The sequence below is a fragment of the Triticum aestivum genome, chromosome 4B, assembly GCF_018294505.1.
Source record: "Triticum aestivum cultivar Chinese Spring chromosome 4B, IWGSC CS RefSeq v2.1, whole genome shotgun sequence".
NCBI classification, from domain to species: domain Eukaryota; kingdom Viridiplantae; phylum Streptophyta; class Magnoliopsida; order Poales; family Poaceae; genus Triticum; species Triticum aestivum.
This window is the reverse complement of record NC_057804.1, coordinates 478,629,787-478,636,713: the sequence shown is the minus strand read 5'-3', so window position 1 is coordinate 478,636,713 and position 6,927 is coordinate 478,629,787.

The following is a 6,927-nucleotide window of genomic DNA, read 5'->3' as shown; positions in this document are numbered from 1 at the left end:
CCTGCCATTACGGTCCTTGATATCCGAACTACCAGAATTTTTGCTGAGGTTGTTGCTGCGTGCTAGCCAGCTGTCCTCACCCACGCAGAAGCAGGTCATGAGTGATGTGAGGTCTGCCATGGATTTCGGCTTTTCTTGTCCCAGGTGCCGGGCAAGCCACTCGTCGCGGGTGTTATGCTTGAAGGCCGCGAGGGCCTCCGCATCCGGACAGTCGATGATTTGGTTTTTCTTGGTTAAGAACCGTGTCCAGAATTGTCTGGCCGATTCGTCTGGCTGCTGAATTATGTGGCTTAGGTCGTCAGAGTCTGGTGGTCGCACATACGTGCCTTGGAAGTTATCGAGGAATGCGGCTTCCAGGTCTTCCCAACTCCCAATTGACTCTGCTGGCAAGCTGTTAAGCCAATGACGGGCTAGTCCTTTAAGCTTGAGTGGGAGATATTTGATGGCGTGAAGATCATCACCGCGGGCCATGTGGATGTGAAGGAGATAGTCTTCGATCCAAACTGCGGGGTCTGTTGTGCCATTGTAGGATTCAATGTTCACGGGTTTAAACCCTTCGGGGATTTGATGATCCATTACTTCATCTGTGAAGCATAGTGGGTGTGCGGTGCCTCTGTACTGGGCGATATCACGACGGAGCTCAAAAGAGCTTTGTCTATTTTGTTCGGCCCGACCGGACTTACTATGTCCGGCATGACGGTTGTCTTCACGTATCATGGGGTGCCCATGCGATCCATAGATCGATCTTGCTTGTCTTGCCTTATCCTCCAATATATCTCGCAAGTCCGGAGCGTTCCCCTGTGGCCTTGTGCTTTTCGAGCGATGCCGGGGTACGGTTCTAGTGAAGGGCCTAGAGGCCTCTCTGTTGCGACCACAGGGTGGTCGGTCAGCCGTATTGTCTGCTAGTGATGCAGGTTCATACGCCTCCTCTAATCGGGGGAGCAGCTTGCGTTTAGGGTAGCTTTTGGAGGGGCGTTCGAGCTCATGCTCTTCGGCCGTGAGGACTTCAGTCCATCTGTCGGCTAGCAGATCTTGATCAGCTCTAAGCTGTTGCTGCTTTTTCTTTAGGCTGTTTGCCGTGGCAATAAGCCTGCGTTTAAAACGCTCTTGTTCGACGGGATCCTCAGGCATGACGAATTCGTCATCGTCGAGGCTTGCCTCATCTCTGGAGGGAGGCATATAATCCTCTACCTCTTCTTCTGCCGCTCTCTCATGAGGGCTGGCGTCTCCGTCCTCCTGTGCTGAATCTTGCTGGAGTGGGTTGTCTTCGGCACTGTCTGGGGTGTTGTTATCTCCGGTGCCGGAATCATCAGTCTTGCTGTGGCGGGATTTAGAGCGGCGCCGCTGACGCCGGCGCTTGGGCTGTTTCTTGGAGGGGTCATCCTCCGCTGTTCCTTCGCCATTCCCATCCTTTGGGATATCCACCATGTATATGTCATATGATGAGGTGGCTTTCCAGTGCCCGGTAGGCGCTGGTTCTTGGTCGTCTTCGGCATCGTCGTCCATACCGTCGATGTCTTCAGAGTCGTAGTCTAGCATGTCGGTTAAATCGTCGACAGTGGCTACTAAGTGGGTGGTGGGTGGGCTTTGAATTTCTTCGTCGTCCGCATCCCAACCATCCTGACCGCAGTCCGGCAAGGGTTCTCCTGATAACGAGAGATACTTTAGCAAACTCAAGATGTCGCCGAAAGGTGAGTGTTGAAAGATGTCCGCAGCGGTGAACTCCATAACTGGCGCCCAACCGGATTCGATTGGAGGGGGCGCGGGAGATTCGGAGTCCGGCAAGGAGTCCGGCACCTCGGAGTCACGAGCTTCATGAGGGACAAGGTCAGTGTTCGGCTCTATTGCCGTTGAGGTTGCAGCCCCCGAGGCGGTGTCTAGCCATTCGTCCTCGATCTGCGCAGCCGGCTCCGAATTGAAGATCGGAGCGGGCTCGAGTGCGGCCTCCAGGGTACTGTCCGGCTGCAGAGCTAAGTCATGCCCGTCGTGACAGTGCGGCGCGCTTGGCTGTGGCTCGAATCCATCGAAGATCAAGTCCCCGCGGATGTCAGCCGTGAAGTTCAAACTTCCAAATCTGACCTGACGGCCAGGGGCGTAGCTTTCGATCTGCTCCAGATGGCCAAGCGAATTGGCCCGCAGTGCAAAGCCGCCGAATACGAAGATCTGTCCGGGGAGGAAGGTCTCACCCTGGACTGCGTCGTTGATGATGATCGAAGAAGCCATCAAGCCTATTGGTGACGACACAGAGGAACTCTCAATGAAAGCACCAATGTCGGTGTCAAAACCGGCGGATCTCGGGTAGGGGGTCCCGAACTATGCGTCTAGGCGGATGGTAACAGGAGACAAGGGACACGATGTTTTACCCAGGTTCGGGCCCTCTTGATGGAGGTAAAACCCTACGTCCTTCTTGATTAATATTGATGATGTGTGTTACAAGAGTAGATCTACCACGAGATCAAGGAAGCTAAACCCTAGAAGCTAGCCTATGGTATGATTGTTGTTCGTGCTATGGACTAAAGCCATCCGGTTTATATAGACACCGGAGAGGGCTAGGGTTATATAGAGTTGGTTACAATGGTAGGAGATCTACATATCCGTATCGCCAAGCTTGCCTTCCACGCCAAGGAAAGTCCCATCCGGACACGGGACGAAGTCTTCAATCTTGTATCTTCATAGTCTTGGAGTCCGGCCGATGATGATAGTTCGGCTATCCGGACACCCCCTAGTCCAGGACTCCCTCAATCTCAATACCATGTTCTCCTCGATCTTCTTGGAGATATATTCGATGTAACTCTTTTTGCGGTGTGTTTGTCGAGATCCGATGAATTGCGGGTTTATGATCAAGTTTATCTATGAGAAATATTTGAATCTCCTCTGAATTATTTTATGTATGATTGAGTTATCTTTGCAAGTCTCTTCGAATTATCAGTTTGGTTTGGCCTATTAGATTGATCTTTCTTGCAATGGGAGAAGTGCTTAGCTTTGGGTTCAATCTTGCGGTGTCCTTTCCCAGAGACAGCAGGGGCAGCAAGGCACGGATTGTATTGTTGCCATCGAGGATAAAAAGATGGGGTTTATATCATATTGCATGAGTTTATCCCTCTACATCATGTCATCTTGCTTAATGTGTTACTCTGTTCTTTATGAACTTAATACTCTAGATGCATGCTGGATAGCGGTCGATGTGTGGAGTCATAGTAGTAGATGCAGACATGAGTCGGTCTACTTGTCACGGACGTGATGCCTATATACATGATCATGCCTAGATAATCTCATAATTATTCGCTTTTCTATCAGTTGCTCGACAGTAATTTGTTCACCCACCGTAATACTTATGCTATCTTGAGAGAAGCCACTAGTGAAACATATGGCCCCCGGGTCTATCTTTTATCATATAAGCTTTCAATCTACTTTTATTTGCATCTTTACTTTTCCAATCTATACTATAAAATACCAAAAATATATTTATCTTATCATACTATCTCTATCAGATCTCACTTTCGCAAGTGGTCGTGAAGGGATTGACAACCCCTTTATTGCGTTTGTTGCGGGTTCTTTGTTTGTTTGTGTAGGTGCGTGGGACTTTTGAGGAGCCTCCTACTGGATTGATACCTTGGTTCTCAAAAACTGAGGAAAATACTTACGCTACTATTGCTGCATCACACTTTCCTCTTCAAGAAAAACCAACGCAAGCTCAAGACGTAGCAACAATCAAGGTGGATGAACATGTTCCATTGAAGAAGAAGATTGCAAAGGCTGATCTGAAACCTTTGAAGAGGGAGGGGATGATGTGACCTTTAATAGAGTAATGAAGGATTTCACATGTGTATAGGAGCTATGCCATACATTAATCAAGAGAAGAGCGACGCATGTTACATGAAGGCCTCAGTACATGCAAATACACAAACTCCAGATGCATTTTACGTTGGTTCTATTTGCATGGAGGTGCCACCAGCTAGTCCAAAGAAAGATATGATGATGCCAAACTTCAGAACACCTCCAAGATAGTAGTCTAGAGTGTTCCAAAGAAATATCTCATTTATCTTTTGATTAGATACTATGTGATCAACATGGCTGGAATATTTAATTGGTTTCCTTACAGTTAGAGAGTCCTAGTACGTAGTCTTTGGAGTCTGTACGTGAGCTTTAAAATCGGAAAAGGAGTATATGTCGGCTGCTAGATTTTGGCAGGTTTGTTTGGGTTTGTACGAGTCCAATGAGGAGAAGTATTTGGTCAGCGTGTAAAGCGTCGCCTATATAATGGGCAAGTTTCGGCCTTTGTACGGGAGTTTTGGGAGTTGAATAAAATACAGAAAAAGGCAAGGTTATGGTTGCACCAAATATATTTGCTTGTTGATCCGCGAGGGGTTCGAGAGTTGCTTGGCGTGGAATTGATTTGTGATTGATTATACGCTGGTTTTTGTGCACTTTGATCTTCTAGTGCCCTGCTTGATCCGAAGAGTAGTTCTTCTATTTCTTCGTCTATTTTCTGCTATTATGAGGATCTCATCGTTGGTCGCATATTTTTATGTGCCGTGAAAGACTGGGCCAACAAATGACTTGTCATCTAGTTAGGTCACATCATCTAGACTCTATTGTCTAGAGGATCAACCCGCACCGCCACGCACGCCGCTCGCGCATCACTTACGCAAACGAATCCAGAAGCTTTTAGCTGCCCGATGCACATACAGACAATGGCTGAGCTTAATGAGGGCAAAGGGGGGCAATGCCCCCCTCCCCCTCCAAACCTACCTTATTTATTTACATAAACACATGATATTTAATATTATTGGAGACAAATTTAACATAATATACTAGATTTTTTTAGGGGTCACCACACTTTATTTAAACCTCTATGATGATTGGTACAAATAAAATAGTAGGAAAAGTGGATAACCAAAGGTGCCGTCCAGCGGCAAGAGAGGCCGAAGCCTTAGCCACAGCATGAGCTTCAAAATTGCATCTCTAGCTTCATGCACCACTTCAGACTCATCGACTTGCCTCATTCTCAGTTTTATATCCCTGATAATAGTAGCCGAGGAGCCCATGAAATTACCATATAAATGACTGATAGTGGCTAAGCAGTCAGTTGCAACTTTCACCCTTCTCAACTGCAGGTCTGTTGCTAGGGCGAATGTCTCACAACAAGCATGGGCTTCTAAACATTCAGGACCGACTAGTCCATCAAAGTCTATCACTGAAGCTCCTAGGTATACACCTTTGTCATCACGACAGATGGCTGCACTTGCACCTCTTACATTATTCCTGGAGATTGAAGCATCGACATTAATCTTTGCTACACCAAGACCACTTTTCAACCATCGTTTCGTGTCTCCTCTATGAACTACAGCGGGCTTTTTCTTCTCTTTTGCTGGCATTAACTGAAGATCATCCAAAGATCTTTGAATGAAAGAAAAAATAGATAGGGGACTCTGATATATTTCTTCATGCTTTGCCTGTCTCCTTGCCCACCAAATTTCCCAGAGTGTCACAAGAATCTTCGCAAAAACTTGTTCACTCATTGATTCTTGCATCTCCATAAGCCACAGCCTTGCATCATCGAATTGGCATGCAATCGTATGCTCAACTATGTCCTCATCTACTAGTGCCCAGACACATTTTGACATGCGACAATCAATTAGTGCATGGCGCCAGCTGTCCACTTCGGCATTGCAAAGAAAGCAGGTCTGCGATTCCGCTATATGCCTCTGTTCTAATACTGCACTAGTCGGGACAGAGTTCCGTGCTAATCTCCAAGCAAAATTTTTTATCTTCCCTGGGACATTTGCTTTCCATAATTTCTGTCATTGTTTCTGGTTTGATGCCATATCCGACATACTTCCATGGTGGTATAGCCAATCCTCCCTTCGCCTCTTCGTATCAACCAGCATGCAGTATGCAGACCGTACCGAGAAAATACTTGAACGCTCATAGTGCCATGCCCACCAATCCTCTGAACCAGAAGTGCTCAGCGGAATATTTAACACAGCTTCAGCATCAATGACATTCATGTGCTGGTAAACAATAGCCCGATCCCACTTCCTGGAGGGTACATTAATTAGTTCTGCAACCAAAACCGGAAGAACATCAGAGATTGGGTACAAAGCCCGCATCATATTGTTCCTTGGAATCCAGTTTTGGTTCCACACGTGCGTTGATCCACCATCACCGATCCGTCGTATGAGCCCTTGTTTTAAAACTTCCAAGCCCGCATAAACAGCTCTCCATACTTGTGACGGTTGTGATCCAATTCGTGCATGCAACAAGTCAGAAGATGGGAAATATTTTTCCTTCAAAATTCTAGCACTCAACGAACTAGGTTCCTGGAGTATCCTCCATCCTTGTTTTGCCAACATCGTGAGGTTAAAGAGCTCAGTGTCCCTAAATCCCAGACATAATATACTAGATTAGCCCCCTTAAATTGGACGAGGATCCCCTGCCGTGTGCTAGCCTACCTTTGAGTCACTGACACATGGGTCCCACAGCCCATGGGGCCCACCTGTCAGTGACTCGAAGACAGGGTATGGCGGGGATTTCTAAGTCAAAGGATCCACGTCCCCTCAAATTTATTTAAGACTCATTTAGAGCAACTCCAACGAGGCGACCCATTTCGTCGGCCGTTGTCTGTTTGGGTCGGCGCAGACAGAAAAGTCGGCCCAACGCGCGGACCCAAACGGACGCATGTTCGCTTTTTGTCCGTGGGCGACCCATTCCCGACCCATTTTTAAGCCAAGTTTGCGTCGGCGCGGACACGCAACGGACACGCGCACGCTTGCCCTCTCCTCCCCCCGGGCCCACTGGTCTGTGTCACATCACCCTCACCCATCCAATAACAACTCTCGCCCTCCTCCTCCGTCGCCGCCGCCGCCGCCCATTTTTGCCGGCGACTCTGCCAGCTGCCGGGGCCTCCACATCCGCCCAGCTACG